The sequence below is a fragment of the Chelonoidis abingdonii genome, chromosome 23 (genome assembly GCF_003597395.2).
Source record: "Chelonoidis abingdonii isolate Lonesome George chromosome 23, CheloAbing_2.0, whole genome shotgun sequence".
NCBI classification, from domain to species: domain Eukaryota; kingdom Metazoa; phylum Chordata; order Testudines; family Testudinidae; genus Chelonoidis; species Chelonoidis abingdonii.
This window is the reverse complement of record NC_133791.1, coordinates 12,056,202-12,077,245: the sequence shown is the minus strand read 5'-3', so window position 1 is coordinate 12,077,245 and position 21,044 is coordinate 12,056,202. Positions and strand designations below refer to the sequence as shown.

Here is a 21,044-nt window from a genome sequence, read left to right as displayed (position 1 = left end):
TCCTTCCAACCTCTTGGCTGCTGGCATGTGATGGGCAGATACAGCATGGAAAAGTGTTAGGGAGGCACATTTTCCCCACCCTCGCAGAGGCTGAGAGGAACATAAAGCACAGCGGAAATTGCAGCTGTTTTATTATTTATGAAGCTTTGGTGATGTTGCGTATAAATAATCCATGACTGTAAAGCGTTGCTGGCACTCTCGTTGAATATTCATGAGATATTTTTGTTGGGAACTTTCACCACCAATTCAAATCCAGACACAAAAACAAAAATCATCATCGTAAAGATTTCATCTGTCACTCTGCAGCTTCAACCTCTCTCTCTCTCTCTCTCTCACACACACACACACACACACACACACACACAGCTGAGGTTGGATTTTACAAAAAGCCTCGCGCCCAACATGCTGAGCTAGTTGGAAAACTTAGTCCTAAATGGTTCGTAGGCTTGGTGAGCTGCATCTCACCCAAAATGTCTTATTTTTGTCTATCTCCCCTTGAACCTCCTTCTGCACCCCTCTACCCCCGTCTTATTGTACATCACAGCCACTTTGGCAAGGACCTGCAACATAGTCTGCCCCCAACCAACACTAAAGCCCTGGCTGTTTTCACACTGTCACTGATGCAAAATGTGTAATTGGATTATAGAAGGTCCTTTTAGTGCCAGGCAAAGGAGGAGGTGTGAGCAGGAAGTGTAAAGAGAATGAAAAAAAAAAAAAAGGAGGGAAAAACACTTAGTTTCCTATTTAAGCAAAAAAATGATTTTATAGAAAATCCCTCTCCCCTGCCCCCCTTTTTATCATCTCCCACTGTTCTATCTCCCTCTCCTATCTGGATCCTGCACCAGCATTTGTTCTTACTATGAAAGCTTGTCATGACTGGGTTTAATGAAGTTTAATTATCTTTCGAGATTCAATGAATAATTATAAATCTTTTCAAGATGCAATCACAAGCACTTCATGGTTCATTAATGGTGGAAAATCAATTGTAATTTGTGTAATTCCCCTCTCCTGGCTATCCCTACGCTCATCTCCCCACACCCCTGCCTTGCATCCCCTTGTCTCGACAACAGGGAACAGTCCCTGTTTTCGTTTTGGAATTGATGAGGGTTTAGCGAAGTGCCATGCGAGGGGCAGGGGAATATGGAGAACGCCATTAGGAGATGTTAGCAAGAGAGGGATGAAAGAGACGAGATAGAAAAGATGGTTAAGGTTTTGATGTTGCTTTCATACACTGGCTGCAACTATCATCCATCAGCCTTGGAGACACCATGAGTTCCGGATCATAAATCTCCTTAGCCTGGCGGTGCTTATTTCTCCCTCTTGCTGTTGTATTAAAAAACCAGTTGGTTCCACTTCAGGGAATTATTTTTCTCTTTTTCTTCTGTTGACCTGGACCTTCACTTCTCCCTCCTTCGGACACGTGTTGCAAATTTCCATGCTGTGAAGCTTCCGAGGGCTCAGAGCCCATGGGTAGTTTGAAAAATAATGCCCATCAGTTTATTTTTGAAACGTTTGGAAGGACTGGAAGCCATCACCCCTAGCGCAGAAGGCTAGTTAGCGCCATCTTCTCTCTTTAAACTGCAGGTAGCGTGTGAAACTGTCTGCCAAACGATTTCCAGAGTGACCTTTCTAATTGAAGCTCTTTAACCTTTTCGCACAATTATGGCTACAAATTTTTACTGAATGCAAAAAAGGTGGTTGGTTTCGCGTTGATTTTTTTTTTTAAGGTTAAAAGATTAAAAAACATAATAGAGAGAGAAAGAGAGATGAAAATTAATGTAGTCAAGTTTGCAGTTTCCAGCAGCCCCAGGAGAGCTCTGCAACAAAGATGACATTTCCATGCAATTGACATTTCCCCAGTTGGAGCAATCCCTCCGATCCGTGGTTGCTTGTGTGTGGAGTCAGTTGTGAAGAGGATCATTTAGTTTCTCATTTCCATCCAACAGGATTTAATTTCTCTCCCTCCCTGCTTATTCCCCCTTTTCAAATCTGACACACAAGTTTCAAGCTCTCTAACTCAGCTCCACTCTTTGTATGGGGTGGCCTTCACTGGAGTTCCAGCTTTTTCAGCGCATTATGGATTCACAGAGGAAATGAATACTTCTGTTTTATTAAGAGAGGGATGAGGCTATTGGGAGCAATGATCCTCAGGATCTGAGCCTCCAGCTGGCCCCAGGGAGCATGTGTCTATGTGCATGCCTGCATATGTGTTGGAGCATGTGTCTGTGTGCATGTGTGTTGGGTCTGTTCTTGCTCCTGTTTAAGCCAATGCCTTCAGTGGGAGCCAGGCTCTTTCTTTGTCATGTCGACATGCATCCATATTTTTGTGAGTGCGCACACGTTTCTATATATATATATATGGGCACACATCTTTGCATGTGTATATGTATGTGCCTTCATGGGAGTGTATGTACATACCTGTTGGTATGAGCATTCAGACATTTCTACCATGTGCATGAATGCATTTGTGGAAAATCACACGTATCTTTTGAATCTGAGAGTACATACGGTTAAATGAATTGATGTGCATACGTGTGCGTCTGTGCATAGGTGTTTGTGTGAATGTGTCCATATGCACGTGTGCTTACACGTGTATATTCAGACATGTATGTGTGAGGATCCTTGTGTCTAGACACGTTTGTGTGTGGAATTGAGAACACTAAATGGCTCGTTAAATGGTCACTGACAGCTACCTTGTACAGTTTTAACCTCCATTTTTAATTCCCATTATTTCTCTTCTTCTTTGAAGCTGAAAAAACTATTTGATTTTCCCAGTGTTGACCTCTCTCTTTTTTTGCCCTATATTATACAACATGCAGCATATAAAAGCCTGCTGTTATCCACGTCTAGTGAGGCTAGCCGGGCTCATCTCTCCGGGGTGGCAGGGAACCACACCGCCTCGCTACCTTTCGGAATAGCTCTTGCGGTGAATTAATCTGGCCGCAGGACTCTTCCTCTACGGCCTTAGTGAAGGTACAAATAAATATAGTGAGCCCAGGCCCTGGGTCAGGGCAGGGTAGGCAATGGGGAGTCAGGTGCTCAGGCAGGGAGCAGTAACAGTATATAAACAGTAGGCCCTGGCCCGACACTCCAAAGGGCCTGGGAGAGGGAGAGATGGCTACCCATGAGTTGGGTGGCAGGGGGGATGCAGACCTTCCCACTCCACAGCATCCCAGCCTTGGGCCCTAGCAGCGGCAAAAGACAGTGGGGATCCTGGCTGCAACACATTGACATGGGGTCTGACAGTGTTGCAGCCAGAATAGGGTCAGCTGCCCCCGGGCTGTGTATCCAATTAACCACTGAAATATCTTACCAAGGGCCATGGTGGATTCTCCATCCCTGGCAATTTTTACATCAAGATGGGATATTATCCTACAAGAACTGCTCTAGTACAAGCACAGCCATTGGACTCAAAGTAGGAATTAGTACCAGGAAGTCCTATGGCCTGTGTTCTGCAGGACAGTCTGCACAATCACAGCGCAGAGAAGGGAAGCTGAAGGTCCTGCCAGTAGGGTGGGACCAAGGAGGCTGAGCAGAGGCACATGAAGGTTGGTCACTTCCAGACAGAGGACAGAGCACAGGTAGTTGGTGAGCTAGGTGCCCAGGGGGCTGGTGGAAAGGAACTGACAGACCGTGATCTACTGATTGTTGTGACTGGCTGTGGCTGCGCATTTTCATTGCAAAAAGTAAGACAAGCTAACTCGCGCTCTGCCCGATACCCAGAGGGTGGCAGCTGCCTCCTGGTGGGACCCAATGATGGCCCCACTGGGGGTGCTGGAGTCTGGATAGGGAGCGTGTTACAAAGAAAACTCATGATCCACAATTAATTAAACCTCTAGTGAAGACAAAGCCTGAATCAACCATCCTTCTCCTGCAGCACCCAGCCATTCCTCTCAGCCAGGGACTGAGCTGGCCCAACATTGCTCAGCATGTGTGATCTAACAAGATCTCAGCTCAGGTGGAGTCAGGCAGGAGTCCCTGAAATGAAGGGGTGGAAAGTCCAGTCCAAGTCTCCTGATGTCCTGGTGTCTGGAAGGTGTACGCGACCTCACTCAGAGACTGCTCACTCCAACCCTGCTGCCACTCAGAGACCTCTCTCCTCTCCCTCCATCTCTCTTTGGTGCACTCAGGTCTGCACTTGGAGCAGGGGAGCTGATTCCCAGCTTGAGGAGCCATACCCAATCCTGCTCTGATCCAGCTGGCGCGCTAAAAGAGAGTGCAGCTCCAGTGGCACGGGGAGCAGGAGGGGCTAGCTGCCTCGAGTACACACCCAGCCTCTTTGACAGGATCATACTCAGGGCAGCTAGCCCCTCCCACCACAACAGCTATCCCATAGTTTTAGCGCACTAGCTCAATCACAGCAGGTATCTCACCTCAAGGTGGGAATCACCCCTCCAAATGCAGACGTACCCATTGACTCTTCGCTGCCGAGGCACAGGTCCTGAAGGGTCTGCCAGTAGATGGGCTGTGGATGCACCCCTGAAATTAAGATGCAGCTGGGCTTACACCAGAAAGGCTCCTAACACAAGGCAGATTTCAGAGACGGGTCCTGCTGGGGGCATGATATAAGCAGAACCTCCCTAACTGGCAGTACTGGCTGAGCGAAACAGGGCATAGCACTGATCTGGGTGAACTAGTGACCAAACCAGCCAAGAACCAGCAACACACCTCCATCTCCTCTGCCACACCAAGCTTAGCCTTTTCTGTCCAGCATGGCTCCACCCCCGCAGTCTCACTCCCTTCTACTCCCTGCTCCTTCCCTTTGCTTCTCCCAGTAAGCCTCCTTCCTCACTGTCTCCTTTGTCTCCAGAGGTAGGGCCCTGAAATCTGCTGCTGGCATGGAGCCCTGTGGCCCAAGCCCATTGCTAATGGAGATCAGGACAGAGTTAGCGAAGCCTTGTTTCCCTGTCTGTCCCCATTGGGCTTACATTCCTCAGCCTCCTTCCAGGCTCTGCAGAACGCTGCCCCCGCTTACCAATCCAGCCCCTCTGGCTGCTCTATTGCTCTCTCCATCTCCTTCTACCACTCTCCTGCCCACTTCCCAGTTTCCCCCACACCCCCCACCCTGGGTTTGGGACAGCCTCTCCCATTGCACACACTCCCTCCCTCCTCCTCAGCACCCTCACATAGCCGTCTCTGCCAAGAGTCAGGCTGTGAGCTCTTTGAGATAGGGCCCTGCTCTGTAAGGCTCCCTGAGCTAGACAAATAATAAAAGAGACATTGAACTTCCCATCCCACTACCCCAGCCTCCTTTAATTAGTAAGGTGATAAGAGACCAGCAGCTGGATTCAGTATCCCTGCCTCCTCCCAAACCCACCACAGTCCACCCTGCTGCCAGCCAGGCTTGTGGTGTGTCAGCACCATGCAGACAGGGCTGGCACGCTCCGAGCGCTTTGCCTTCCAGGGTGATTTATGGGCCCTGTCAATCCAGCAGACTGAACGGCAGAGACAGCTGGAGCATACAGCGAGCGGGAGTAGCAATCCATCAGCACCGGGTGGGAGTCACCCAGGAATCCATCAAGAGCTCCATCATGCAAAGGCAGAAGAGAAACAGAGGAGAGAGCTGGAGAGAGAGCGCTGAGATTTCTCGGTGCCTGGGTGCTTCCAAGATACACAAATAAAACAAGATGACAGACATGGAAAACCATTTCCAGTGTTTGTAGAGACTCTGGTGGACCTGCTTTAAGTCGCAAATGACAGTGTCTCACACAGCCGGGCACAGCTCTCTGGTGTCCAAGGAACCAGCAGCAATCACAAAGCTCTCTCCCTTTGCTAGCCACAGAGCCTTTGGGCGGGTACTAATTGCCTCTGGGTACAACTGAACAGTTTTGATTGTTAGGCCATTTTAATTGCCAGGAAGCCAGCCCTCGCTGCCTTTGTTCCAGGCTGTCCACTGCAGAGCAGAAAGATGATGCCCTGCACGTCAAAGAAACAATGCAGTGCAACCCACAGCTTCCTTTAATGTGCAATGAATTTTGTATTCCAACCCAGTGCTGACTCCTCAACAGGCCCCTACAACCCACCCCACCCCACACACGTGTGTGCAAGCACGTACACACGCAAAGACGCCCAGCCCCAATCACAAGCAAGCACACAGAGAGGGATGCACAAAGACAGAAACACACAAAGAAACATTTAAACACACAGGAACATACATACCAGTGCAGGCACGCACACAGGCCCAGAGACACACCAGCTCTCATCAACAGGCTCTCACACATAAATCTATGCACTGTCTACAAGCGCAGGAAGGGACACACGAAAAGAACACAACGATCCAACCCCCCCTACACACAAACACACATACATGTATCCATGCGCACTGCATGCCCCATTCTACAATTCCATAGACAGAGGTAGAATGTTCCCCAGCAACAAAAGCTCCTTTCACCCCAGACTTCATCAACAGACGAGAGACTGTGGTTCTTTCTGAACCTGCTCTGGACACCCGGTAGGAGCGTCTGATGTGGGGAGAAGAAAAGCAATTTAACTTGCAATAGCAAACAGCAGAACAAAGCACATTATGTCTTTTTGCTCCAAAGGCAGATACTGATGTTGCTGTGAGTCACGCAGATTACAGGTTAAGTGTGTGTTCCCACAGCTGGGTAAAGATGGAGGATAAATCAGCTGCAAAGGTGGTAAAGAAAAATAATCCAGCAAACAAAAGGATTCAGGATACGGGGGGGTGCAGGACGTGAGAGGGGTGAGTAGGAGACAGAGGATGGGCACGAGGGGGCAAGGGTTAGGAACACGTGGACGCTAGGTGTTGGAGTGGATATGAGGAGCTAGAGCAGGTGGAAGGAGTGGGTGTTAAGGGCTGAGGGTAGGAGCATGCAGAACAGCAGGCATAGTGGGTCAGTGCGGTAGAGAAACGGAGGTTCAGACGGGTTCTGATTTAGGGCTTATCTTAAGTGTGCGTTGCCTTTCCCCCAGTGCTCACCCGTTCCCAGTCAACTCAGCAACCTCCGTGCTGACCTCGTTTGTTCCCCCACCCCCACCAGGTGCAACATCAGGACGACTTTCAGGAGCTGCTTTCACAGCCTGAAGCAGGGCTGCACTGCGTCTGTCTCATCTTGAGCAGAGCCCCTGGTGCCAGCTGCATCACAGGCAGGATGTGGTGCCACTCTGGTTTATGATCCTTTTGTCTCCCTGGCCAGGGGACCATAGCCAGCTCCCCCGACCAAGGGCAATGAAGCCTCAGACATTACACATCGCCCAAAGGACTGCATGCCGCTTTATCTCAGGGGAGGATTCTCCTCCAGGCGCCAGCCTTTTATTAGCCATTTGTTGCTCCAGCTGCAGCCCGGAGCATAAAGGAATCTTATTTTTTAAGTCAGCCTTTAAGTTGGGTCTCATTAAGCCCTCAGACGGTGCCCCAGGCCGCACATGGCACTGACAGAGGGCAAGAGAGAATGGCTTTCAAGCCTGGATGGCTTTGTCTGCGCTGCTAAATGCACACAGCAAGGGCAGAGGGCATCCGGCTGCTTTGGGAAAAGATGAGCCAAAACCTCCAGGCTTTCCTCCTCCCACCCAGACATTGGATGACTTTGATAAACAGGAATGTCGAACTGACCCAGACCCGGTTTGGGTTTTGCAAGTTATTTACTTGGACTGCAGTAGCATCTCAGAGCCCCAGGCATGGGCTGGGACCCGGTTGTGCTAGGGGCTGTACAGGCACACAGCAAGGACAGGCCCCGCACCAAAGAGCAAATCCAGCTTCTTCAGACCCACCCCAACTGATACCAAGAATTGCTATTCAGTGCAGGGTATGTGCAGCCTAGTGATTTACAGCAGGAAACTGGGAGTTGGCTCTGACACTGACTTACCGTGGGACCTTGGAGCGTTCCTAACAGAATGTTAGGCACCATTAGGAAAGGGAAAGATAATGAGACAAAAAAATGTCATAATGCCAGTCAGAAAGATAAATTGGAATTTGAAAAGGTCCAGAGAAGGGCCACAAAAATGATGAGGGGTATGGAACAGCTTCCAGACGAGGAGAGATTAAAAAGACTGGGACTGTTCATTTTAGAAAAGAGATAACTGGGGAAGTGAGGGGAATCTAACACAGGTCTATAAAACCATAAATTGTATGAAGAAAATGAATAGGAAGGTGTTATTTACCTAGGGGTCACCCAATGAAATGAATAGGCGGTATGTTTAAAACAAACAAAAGGAAGTATTTCTTCACACAACAACACAGTCATCCTGTGGAGCTCATTACCACGAGATGTTTTGAAGGCCAAAAGTATAACTGGGTTAAAAAAAGAATGAGGTAAATTCATGGAGGACAGGTCTGTCAATGGCCGTCAGCCAAGACGGTCAGGGTTGCAATCCCTTGCTCTGGGTGTTCCTAAGCTTTTGACTGCCAGAGGCTGAGACTAGAGAACAGGGGATGGATCACTTGATGATTGCCATGTTCTATTCATCCCCTCTGAAGCATCTGGCACTGGCCACTGTCAGAAGACAGGATAATGGGCTATGGACCATTGGTCTGACTTGGTACGGCCATTCTTATGTTCTTAAGAAAGTTCACCCCTCTGTGCCACAGTTTCCCCTTCTGTAAATGGGCACAGTAATGTACCTCCATCACTGCAGTGTTGTGAAGCTTAACTAATTCTTTGTAAAGGGCTTGGAGATCCTCCAGTGAAAGGTGGTAGGAGTGTTAGTTTACTACGTAGACAGGCAATGAGGCACAGGCCCCTTTCAGATGCACAAGACATTCTCTCTCCATACCAGCTGTGTGGCTGCTAGTGGCAATGCGTCCTGGGTTTCCGTGGATCCTTCTCATCGCCAGGATGCAGGTGCCCCCTGACTCCTTTGTTCATTGTGCATGCGAAACTGCTCAATAAAACGCTGCTTTCTCTACCCCCCTGCTGCTCTCCTCACTGGCCTGGCAACTGACACAGTGCTGAAGGTAATTTCCTTTCATTTTAAATAAATAAACATTCAACAACTCAGGCAGCTGAATTTGTTCTTGATCTTGCATCAAAAGGGAGAGGACTGCCCTTCCCAGGCTGGAAAGAAGAGGGGGACTTGGGTTTGTAATTACATTTGCTTTCCCTGCTTTCACTGTGTTTTGAAAATAAGATGCACAAAGAGAGCCTCATGTCATGGGTCCAAAGTAACAAAAGAAGCTGCCTCTTGTTTGTCTCCTAGATCTGCTCCCATAGAACAACATGATCTTGAGCACGTGGATAACGCAGGTGCGGGGGCCTGGTTAGTTCTCCCTGGATGCTCTGACTCTAGCAGCATGGAGGGAAAGAGCAAAACCACCTCACTGGCTGCTGGGGATAAGAGCAGAATGAGCCCCAGGAGGTGCTAGGCACATTCTCTGACATTTTTCACATGAACTATGCTACTGGGGCATTGCTCACCCACGGCAGGGTCAGGCCATCACTGGACAGGATGCTGGAGAGAGGAGGATCACTGTCTCTAGAATTTCTTGGCTAAGTCACCCGCTAGCTGGCACTGGTCCCTTTGCTTCCTCTTATTTTGCAGGCTCAAGTTTCTCCATCAGGGTTGACAGGAAGCCCCATATACCCAGAGTGAAACCTGCTTGTAAGTGACCTTAGCCTTACATCTCAGCTCACCAGGAGTTCCTTAAACCAAGGCACTGAGTGAGCTTCAGTGCTAGCAACTGGATGGGTCATAGCTGCACTGCATGGGCAGCCTCGCAGCACTGCCCCAACTCCTGAAGTCCTCCTGTCCCAGCATGCACTGGGTTCCGTGTAAAACCTGGAGTGAATTCTAGGGAGGCCAGTGTGCCCTTTGCTGATTGCCAAGTCCCTGTCTGGAGGTGATGTCCTAGGGGCTGGGGATTACACTCAGAGAAGCTCCTCCCATAGGGGGATAGAACGAAAGGCTCTCGTCATCTCAAAGCACAAGGAGCACACTGCAGTTCCCTTCCCAATGCACCTCTGCTCAGAGCCGTTCTTTTCAATGGAAAAATAAAGGACTTCAGTAGCTGAGGGCTTTGCTGAAGGAGCTGAGGAGGGCTGTGTAAATGCTGTCTGAGGAAAGGAGTTTAATGAAGGACGAGCCACTGGCCTTTGCTGTTGCCCAGGTTAACCCCTTCAGACCAGTTCTAGATCTTTGGCCAGCAGGTTAGCTTTTCCATTATTAGCTCAGTCCAACAAAGACTTACATACTTGGGGCCAAATCCAACTGTGGGGTCACTCTAGTTAATTCAGGATTGACTCAGGTAAAGCCCCATTGATATCAATGGGAGCTCAGTGAGACCTTGGTTTTTGGCCCAGGCATTGTATGAACTAAAAGAACCTCTCCCACCCTCTTTCTCCCTTTCCACAAGGCACAATTCCTCCTTCCACCTCTCCCAGCCAGTCTGACTTGGTAGGGTGACAGAAAATCAGCCTTCCTTCCCATCTGCATCCCAATTGCTCTGCAGGCATCTGGGTTGCATCCCAGATGTTCCATTGCAGTGGCTGTGGGGTTGGCGGAGGACAGGACAAGTGTGGCATGTCTGGACAGACCAGGCTCCAGCTCAGCTTTTGTCTGGAAACCTTGCTGGGCCTGCCTTCTCCAGCCATCTGGAGCCACTGTGCATTCTCCTCCATGCAGCCCCACAGTTTATCTGCTGATCTGCAGCCCAATGCACCTGGCCTGTTAAAAACTAGTGAATGGTAATAAAAGAAAATGACACTGTGGGGCATTATAAAAGAATGAAATTGTGTGATTTGTTTCTCCCCCAGATAGTGCAGATAATCAACATTTTACAAAAAATGCTCCCTCTACTTCCTGGCATATGTTATTACTAGCGAGCCCATTCCTGGGGGCAGCTTTTGGCATAGGTATATTTATTTCCTCCATGGTGCTGTCACCCCGTTGCTGGCGTCCCACACCCCTGCAATGTGTCCTGCCACATGGCGCAGGAGGCAGACTGGAAGGCGGGGACCATAGGTCGCTCTGCAGCTTCCCAGACAGAAAACCTCCTCGTTCCATAGCCCAGGAGGGGCTGAAAGGTTAGATTCTATCACTGGAATTGCATTACCTGAGTCTCGTTGCTCCATTAGTTCCTGTTCCTACCCAATGAATTGAGGTTGCCCTTTAGGAGACATAAACACACTGGCATTTACCTCCTCCTCCATGAGCCAATGGGAATGTGAGCTGCCACATAGCTGCTCCTCAGTAATGAAGGAGACTTTCTCCCAAGCTTCTTTTATCAGTGCCAGCCATGCCCTGGGCATCGCGCTGGATACCTTCAGCCTTGAAATTGCACAAGCCCCTGCTGTTCCTCCCATGGGACTAGGGGTTTCGTCACATGGCCCTGTCATGGGATCATAATAAATCCCCTATGATTTTCCAGATGTGCTAATCACAGAGGTGTGAGAGCCTCAGGTGCGTCCAAAGTGTCCCTATCCCTGCACCATGGTAAGCCCCAGGTGGTCCCCATCACTAATCCATAACAAGCCTTAGGGACCCCCATTCTTGAACCACAACAAGTCCTGGGCATTCCCCCAAGTGTTTCCCCTCACTAGACACAACTGTTTCTCCAGTTTCCTCATCACTGAACCATGATGGGCCTCAGGTGTTTGCCTAGGTGTCCCATACCATGGCACCAAGAAAAAGAATTTGTCAAGCCATCATGGCAACTAAACCCTCCTTTAAAACACATGCCATGGAACACATCCTAGCTGGAGTACTGGCGGGCTAATGGTCAAGGAGCTACCCTGGGACTCAGGAGATCCAGGCTCTAGTCTTAGCTCTGCCACTGAGCTGCTGCGTGCCTTTGAATAAGTCACTTTGTGACTCTGTTTCCCTTCCCAGACTTTATCCATCTTGTCTATCCACATGGTAAACTGGGTAGGGGAAGTGATTGGATCTGTAAAGTGCCTAACATAGAGGGGCACAGGTCTTGATTGGGGGCTCCATGTGCTACTGTAATAGATAATGATTTTCCAGCATTGGTGCAGGCAGGAGAAGAGTCAGGAGTGTCTGGAGTGCTACTTAATGCTAAGATCTTCCCACCTACAGCATGGCCTGGAATCCCATCCCACAATGTGGACTGTTGATCTTTTTTCTGGGACAGACACAGTGCCGAACTCCCTTCTTCCATGCAGCTCATAGGACTTGGCTGCTCTTCTGTTTTCCATTGCTCTTTTGCACTGGGAACATACCCCAGGCTGTCACTCTGGCACCCATCCATCCATCACCCATGGAATCCAGGCAATCATGAATGTTAGCAACTTGGATCCACTGGTGGAGTGCACCTCCCCCATCCCTGTCTCCTATGATTATCACTGGCACACGGTAACGTTGTATAGCCATTTAATAACACAGCTCCATAAGCTGCTAACAGGGAGATGGAGGTCTCTCAGAATGAGAAGCCTCGTGACTCTATTTACTTCTGCAGATTTCAGGCGGGATCTGTAGAAACTTCCCAGCACATCAAGGATGCCCGTCCGGGGAGAGAAAGGCCTAGAGGCGAGCAGCCCACCTGAGGAAATCTCCTAGTAATTCTCAGGTGGTAAAACCTGGCACAACGATTTTGTTCATTGCTCAGACTGAAGAGCCATTTCCTTCTTTCATTCTTGGCTTCAGTTCTGCTTTGCTGCAGCAATGAAGACGCATTAGAGACCGGTCTTTGGGCTTGGAGGAGTCTGTGAAAATTCAGGCTTTGGCGCAGCTGTACGCAAAGCCCTGCCCTCTCTCTCAGCACCACAGAAATGCAGCCAAACACCCCTCAACTTGAGGGCTCTAGAAAGCTGGAGCCAGCTGTTATGACCTGACCCCATGTCTAGTCAGGGGCAGGGTTTGAGTACAATGGACAATCATTCCTGTTCTCTAGCATAGCTCAAGTTTCTACTGCCCCATGTTCTCCAAAGGAAACCTGCTCTCTCTGCCCTTCACTGTTCAAGAGAAACCTCTCTTTGTCCCTTCTTGATCCTACCTACCTACAGTCCTAACCCCAGCATCTCTTTGGTACCCTGAACTCTGGATGTCATTCCTCCCTCCCTGACCGAACCCATCAACGCCCCCCAGCCCCTCACTACGAAGGCTCCTTCCTGCCCTGGGTATGTATGGTGCTGTTTGGGGGGAAAAAACAGCTGCAGCCAAGGAAACTCCCAGGCTTGCAGACCAGTGAACTTCATCTTGGTTCCGAAGAAATCACCTGAGAGGAATTGAGGCTAGAATTGTACAATATTTGGGGCAAGGAGACAGTGATCAGGTCAGCCCAACATTGCTGTTGTAAGGGAAATGAATCCCTCCCTGGCTTGGCGGACATAATACGATAGTAAGTAGAGGTGACATGGTGGAGATAATTTACTTGGCCTCTCAAGGGCAAGGGGCCAGACTGATTTCAGAAACACTGGGGTAAATCCAAAGTGATGCCACAGGCTTCAGTGGAGTTACTCCAGATTTACACTCGTCTGAGATCAGGTTCAGACCCTAGACTTCACTGTTTTCTCAGACGTTGGTATGCAATGGGAAACAGGCATGTTGAGCAGCCATTCCGCTGGGTGGAGAGAGGTTAATAGTCAATAGGGTGACCAGATGTCCCGATTTTATAGGGACAGTCCTGATATTTGAGGCTTTTTCTTATATAGGCTCCTATTACCCCCACCCCCAATCCTCTGTCTCGATTTTTCACACTGGCTGTCTGGTCACCCTAATAGTGAACTGCTGCGGAGATCAGAATTACTGGAACCAGAGTTACTTCATATAAAAGGCCCAATGTAGTAAGCAGAATTTCACTGGATTCAGCCTCAGCAATGGACTCTTTGCTGGCGAAGGAAAGTCTGGGTCTGTCAGCAGTGCAGGCATGGAGTGTGACAGACAGCATAGCCATTCAGGTGAAACTGCACCCGCCATGAACTGAGGGTAGAGACATGGACGAACCAAGCCCGACAGGGCCCCTCCCCAGCATGAATACTCACGCGTGCAAATGTAAATGTTGATCCATGAGTGCTTGTGCACATGACTTTGGACCCCGATTTCCAGGAGGTCTGTGCTGGTAAAATGCAATCACTCGAATGTCTGTGGAAAGCAAACAGAAAAGGAGAATGAACCTGGAGGCAGTGAATTGTTACAAATTCAGAAGTCCTTTGATTTTTGCAGTATTCATCCAGTTCCAGCAGAGGGGGCTGATACATTTTGGCCAGAATTTTCAGGTGGGCTCAACACTCACTACCCGGGGTCAAATTTTCCAAGAGGCTCAGTAGTATCTTGGGTGAATTAGAAAATCTGTGAAGTATCAGAGGGGTAGCCGTGTTAGTCTGGATCTGTAAAAGCAGCAAAGAGTCCTGTGGCACCTTATAGACTAACAGATGTTTTGGAGCATGAGCTTTCGTGGGTGAATGCCCACTTCGTCGGATGCATGTAGTCATCCGACGAAGTGGGTATTCACCCACGAAAGCTCATGCTTCAAAACGTCTGTTAGTCTATAAGGTGCCACAGGACTCTGCTGCTTTTAGAAAATCTGGACATCAGCAAGTTAGCTGAAGTCAAGCACCTGATTTAATCATATTACCCAACATACTGCAGACAGCCTCCTTCTATCATCCCAGTCTGCACTACATATCTGGTTTTATTATTTATAAGTTTCACACTCACCTTTCTTTGGGAATTGCAGCTATCCATTTCGCTTCTTCCTCTACCCCACAAGAGCTCCTTAAGCAGCATCATGGGAAACATTTCTGCAGTGCTTTAACAAGGATCACAGTGCAACTGTGACACTTTTGGGGCTTAACTCAAGTGTCTAGGGTGAATCGCTACCACCTGCTTTCAGCAGGAGGGAGCTGCATCTGTGCTGCTGACAATACAAAACCACCTGGCAACATAAGCGCTCCGGTCCAGGCTCCACAAGCCCTGTTCTTTCCCAATGCAGGGTAGCAATTTACACAGCCCACTTTTGTTATACTCAAGTGCCTAGTCCCTTGTCTTCTGGACATCCACAATTCACACTGATCTGCTGCTTCTTCTGGAAGCAGTGCACTCATTTACAGGTTTCACCTTAGTTCAATACTCTCCTTAGCACAAGGCACTTAGCCATCTCTATAGTAAACCCAAACTGAAATTTATTTAACAAAGCTTGAGGTAAAGGTTCAAATAAAAGCAAAGCAAGAGAATTTGGAAACATAAGGTTACAGGTCTAAGAAAAACTTAATAAGTATAAGCTATTGCTTGTGTTTTAACAAGTTACTTTCCTATCTAATAATAACTTGTTTCACTTCTGCCTGTCCAATGCTCAACCCTTGCTTTTCCATTCTCTGCGCACACGTTTTTCTCTCCTGCTTGCGATTAGCATTCCTTTTACAATGTTTTCACACTCTTATTTCTCACCCAACAGTCAGCCCTTACCGCACTTGTCCAGTTCAGTGGGAGGGACCCACTTGTCATGAGACACTCCTGCTGGCAGAATGTCGCCTCCATTTGTGCCATCTTTCCTTCTCTTGTACAGTCCCAGACTTTTGTTTTATCAAATCAAGTCTGCATCTACTCCAGACTGTAGTCTCTGGGCTGGACTGACAGATATCAATTGTTCTCAATTTTGATTGAGTCAGCTCTGACACCTACCCTATCTCACAGGACAAGTTTCAACTCTGCCAGTTTTGGAAACCAATATTCTACATATTACATAACTCTGGAAATGTTTCCTGTACAAACATCCCACAATGTCCTTTGGTGAAATATCAGGAAGATAGTCAGACACAGATGTAATATATTTGCCTGGGCATGTTAGTGTCACAACACCCTAAACAGAAGAAATTACTCCTTTGAGTTCCTGCCTGCCCGATTCTCGACCCTTGCTTTTCGATTCTCCGGGTGTACATTTTTCTCTCCAGTTTAAATTAGCATGCCTTTAAAATGTTTTCACACTCTCAAATTGTTTCCTAAATGTGCACATTAGCCAGCGAAACAGCTTGGCTTAGTTACTCCACATGCGCTAACATCCATCTCAGCAAAAGTCTATTACCCTTAATATGCCTTCCCCTCACTTCTCAGGCTCATAAAATCCAGGAGCACTAATGAAACCTGCTCTGTGGCTCTTTACATTGGTGCTAGAGAGTTCAGAGTGTCAAGTGCTGGGAAAAGTGACACGGTTTTGCTTTGGGAGCAGATGTATGCAAAAGACCAGGAGAGTGGGATGTTGGCGTGAAGGTTTAACAAGCATTTGTGAATGCTACCCAGGGCAATATTCAGTCATGTCCATAAGCAAGCGCACACTTCACTGGCACCAATGGCAAAACAGCACCACTCTGGCAAAGGCATGCATTTTGGTGACTTTTGACCCAATGCCATTTCTGTATGGCTCTTTGTGGTCCAATAACTCTTCGAGGGAATACTGTGAAAACAGCCTTTTTTCTGCATGGGAAATTGGAACTGAAGACAAAAAATGGTCATTTGGGGAGAGATGAAACCACAAAAAAAAAAGTGATTCTATTGATTTTGGTTGCCTGCGGTGGTGAGGATGTTTGTTTTTCACTCAGCTTCAGTGGAGTCAAGGCTCTGGCCTGCTTTCCCAAAGTAACCCTGGATCTATGCAGAAGGACATGTGAGACAATCAGCTTTCCCCAAGTCATATCAGTGAATTTGGCACAGGGACTCTGACTTTGTGATGGGTGAGACTGTACCCAACCGGAGCAGCCCTGCTCCCCTCCCTGCTCAGCTGACCGAAAGAAAATATGTACAGATATGCATTTGTGCAGAGAGGTTCTCTTTTTAGTTGTGCAGGTCACAGACAAGCTTGCATTGACCTCTTAGCATGCACTGCTACAGACTAGGGACTGAATGGCTAGGAAGCATTTCTGCAGAAAAGGACCTAGGGGTTACAGTAGACAAGAAGCTGGATATGAGTCAACAGTGTGCCCTTGTTGCCAAAAAGGCTAACAGCATTTTGGACTGTTGTATAAGTAGGGGCATTGCCAGCAGATCCAGGGATGTGATCATTCCCCTCTATTCGACATTGATGAGGCTCCATCTGGAGTACTGTGTCCAGTTTTGGGCCCCACACTACAAGGAGGATGTGGAAAAATTGGAAAGAGTCCAGTAGAGGGCAACAAAAATGATTAGGGGGCTGGAGCACATGACTTACGAGGAGAGGCTGAGGGAACTGGGATTGTTTATTCCCCAGAAGAGAAGAATGAGGGCGGGGGATTTGATAGCTGCTTTCAACTACCTGAAAGAGGGTTCCAAAGAGAATGGATCTAGACTGTTCTCAGTGGCGGCAGATGACAGAAGAAGGAGTAATGGTCTCAAGTTGCAGTGGGGGAGGTTTAGGTTGGATATTCGGAAAAACTTTTTCACTCGGAGAGTGGTGAAGCACTGGAATGGGTTACCTAGAGAGGTGGTGGAATCTCCTTCCTTAGAGGCTTTTAAGGTCAGGCTTGACAAAGCCCTGGCTGGGATGATTTAGTTGGGGATTGGTCCTGCTTTGAGCAGGGGGTTGGACTAGATACGTCCTGAGGTCCCCTCCAACCCTGACATTCTAAGATTATCTGATTCTTAGGAACATGCACACTAAATAGCAAGCTTGGGAGTTCCCCATGTCATTGCACTGCATTCTCTGTCACCACCAGGTTCCCATTTTCCCTGCCAGGAACCAGTGCTGCATTCTCTTATTACCCTGTAGGTAGAGGTGCTGTTGTCTAGGATGGGCACTGCATGGTCTGAAACTGCCTCACAGACAGAGAGCCTGATTCTGATCTCTCACACACCAGGATAAATGAGGTGGACTCCAGTGGCGCTACATGGAATTATTTCCAGTGTAACACCAATGAGATCAGAAAAGAGTCTAGAAACAGGAAATTGGGAGCTGGCAGAGCACGGAGTTTGACAGCCTTCTCGATTTTGTACATTTCAAAAAGGACCTAGAGCCAATAGAAAAATCCCCCTAGACTGCCTTGAACCAACCTGAGCTTTATGGCAAGGCCACTCAGAGCCACCACGCACAGGGCAAGAGGCCTCCTGCATGGGTCATGATTCCAAACGAGACTTAGACAGATGGGGATTGATCCTCCCTCTCACGCTGTTTTTACACCAACATGGCCCCAACTTCACCAGTTCCTGCTCATGTTCAGCAGAGTTACACACAAGGTCAGATCAGGCCCATGGGCAGCTCTTACATAGGACTCGCCAAACAGGGACTAACCTAACACAAACTCACCTCCCCCCGAGAGGGTCAGTTAGACAGCCTCAGTATCGCCATTCAACAGAGGCACCGAGGCTCATGGTGGGTCCATGTCAGAACTAGGAGCGGAACGCAGGACGGCCTCACTCCTAACTCTTTGCTCAGCCCACTAGACCATGCTGCTGTCAGTTAGGGTGCTGCCATCAAGCAGGAAAACAAGAAGTGAGGCTATGTTGTGCAATGCTGAGTGTTGAAGAGGTGTTGGCATAGGGGGAAGTTTCATTGGGGGGACTTTTCAATGGGGGGATAGAGGTGGGACCTGCTTGTGTCCTTCCTCTCACAAAACACTAGCCTTCTAGGTTTCCATTGTGAGCCCCTTCCCTTTCATTGCTTTGCCTCTATTTTAAAAATAAGCTCCGGGCCCCTTGTGCTGAGCCTGGGTAACCCATCTCCAGTAAACTGTCACATCCTGGTCTTAGGGACCTCTCAGATTTCATACACACCTCTCAGCTCACCTGCAGATTGTAGGTGATCTCCAGCAGATTCAGATGCTAACTTCCAAAATGGCTAACCACCCCCAGCTGCAGCTGGCCATGCCATGGGCTCCCAAACAAAGGTAGCAAGAGCTCATCATACCTGCAAGAGGTGCTGCAGGCATGCAATCTGCCAGCCAGCACCAAAACCTGGTTCCTATAAGAGGTGAGGCTGAGAAGCTGAGACCCAGCCAGGGTTAAGAATTCAGGTTCAAGGCTGCATAGAATTCCGCTTTGAATTTAACTGCACCAAAATTGCACAGTCTCTGCCATCTTGGGCCTCATCTAAGTTGGGCCCAGGACACAGGGCTCCTTCCAGCTATGAATCTGTCATGGAAGCAGAGCTGGAGGGCAGGGCTCAGGGGCATCGGGAGATCCAGATCTGAAACCAGCCAACTATGAAATGTCTGGATGGAAGGCTCCGGTCTGGTCGCATTTCTAGCTGTAATAGAATCAGGGCAGAATCCTGGAATGATGGTAGGAGATGGAGTGGATGGCTGCTCTGCATTGTGCCTGGGGAGTCGTAACCCCTGCCCTTCCACCCTACATGTGCTTGTTGCTGTGGAAGCTTCTCCTGAAAGAGGATGTTGCGGAGGGGAGGTGTTGGGTGCTACTGGTGTCTGTTTGGGGGTGGCAGGGGAAGGGGCAGAGAGATGGCCTTCGTGGCTGGGCGGGCGGTGGTGGGGGAGAGTAGAGGATGGCTGGGAGGGTGGAAGGCATTGAGTCTGTGCATATCCTGATCAGATCTCTGCTATACTGTGTCTAGGAGCATGGGGTTGTGGGGAGGCTTCTAGCCATGCATCTGCAATGTAATAAATATGCCCCAGCACCTTGAAGAAGTGGAATGAGCCAGTGCTGCCCTCCCTGCTCGCAGGACCCTACCCCTTTAAACCACAGCTTGGAAACTCAGCCTGCCTATCAAGCCTCCTTCTTCCCCCTCCCTACATCTACCTGTCTGCTGGGGGGATGCGCAGAGGAGGTGCCTGGGAGCAGAGTATAAATCAGGGGCTATATCAGAGCATTTCATCCCTGACTGTGTAAAGAGCAGCTTTTGTGACTTCCTGATGTGATTTACCATACAATGACAACCTTTAATGTCCGCTGGTGTTATAATCTACTTTATCTTAATACAATCTTTCCCTGCTGAACTCTCCGGAGTCTTAACAGCTATTTTCAATGGAGTTTTTTTTATTATTATGACTTGATACTGTGATTACTGTTGCACTCCTGCTCTTTGTAGAAGGGGAAATTAATAAGTTTTTTCTTAAGCACTTTGCACCAGAACAGAATACCAATCAGCCCCCAAGGCGGGCTCCCACGCCTGCTGGATTCAATTACCAACCTTTGCTCTGACTTTCCAAGACACAGCTGTTTTCAGATCAACAGCATGTCAGCACAAACAGGTCACGCTCCACTCGAGGGATCCAGCATCCACGAGCCGTGGGTTGGGTAATGGAGGGAGGGGATCAGGGTGGGTGGCTTTATACTCCACCCACCAGTGCACCACTCCTGTTGATTCCCACATAAATATCCAGCTGACTAACCCTCAAGGAGTCACCTCCCCAGCCTCTACTGCATCTTGATACCAGGGGTCCACAACACTGCCCTCCACCCTTCTCACAGAGCCACTGCACCAGCCTCCCTTCCCCTTAGAGAGCCCACTGCACCAGCCTTCCTAGCCTCCCTCTCCTCAGGGAGCCACTATCCCAGCCTCCTTCCCCTTCAGGGAGCCACTGTGCCACCCTCCCCTCTTCCCTCCCCCTCACAGAGCCACTGCACCAGCCTCCCCAGCCTCCCTCCTCCTCAGGGAGCCACTGCACCAGCCTCCCTCCCCCTCAGAGAACCACTGCACTGGCCTTCCTAGCCTCCCTTTCCACAGGGAGCCACTACCCCAGCCTCCCTCCCCCTCAGGGAGCCACTGCACCGGCCTCCCTCCCCCTCAGGGAGCCACTGCACCAGCTTCCCCCTCAGGGAGCCACTGCACCGGCCTCCCCAACCTCCCTCCTCCTCAGGGAGCCACTGCACTGGCCTCAGGCTCACAGGGCTCGGCAGGGCTATACAATTGCAGTGTAGACATTGAGGCTCGGGTCGGAGCCCACGTTCTGAGATTGACCCCAATTCATGGGGTCTCAGAGCCTGGGCTCCAGCCTGTGCCCAGACATCGACACTGCAATTTTAGCGTCCCATCACCTGAGGGCCACAAGCCCAAGTCAGCTGACCTGGGCCAGCTGTGGCTATGCCCTGGGTCTTTTATTCCAGTGCGGACATACCCCAAGATTTCATCTCTGCCAGACACAGGGATGGTGTCTCATTGCTTCTGCTGCCCAGGCTGCACCTGCCACTGGGGAGAATAGAGGAGACTCTCTGACACCTTTCCCCAGTGGCCAGGCAACTTGGTGACTGAATAGAAAAGATAGCTGAGA

At 49.2% G+C, this 21,044-nt stretch overlaps 1 protein-coding gene across 1 annotated transcript in view; it reads right to left on the bottom strand.

Annotated features, from left to right (window-relative positions):
* The window catches only part of UBIAD1 (UbiA prenyltransferase domain containing 1), a 90,082-nt gene that overhangs the window by 18,287 nt on the left and 50,751 nt on the right, over positions 1-21,044 (bottom strand). The window contains exon 4 of the transcript XR_012654760.1: positions 13,896-13,995. The gene's annotated coding sequence lies outside the window, so the exon portion shown is untranslated. The remainder of the gene's footprint in view (positions 1-13,895; positions 13,996-21,044) is intronic.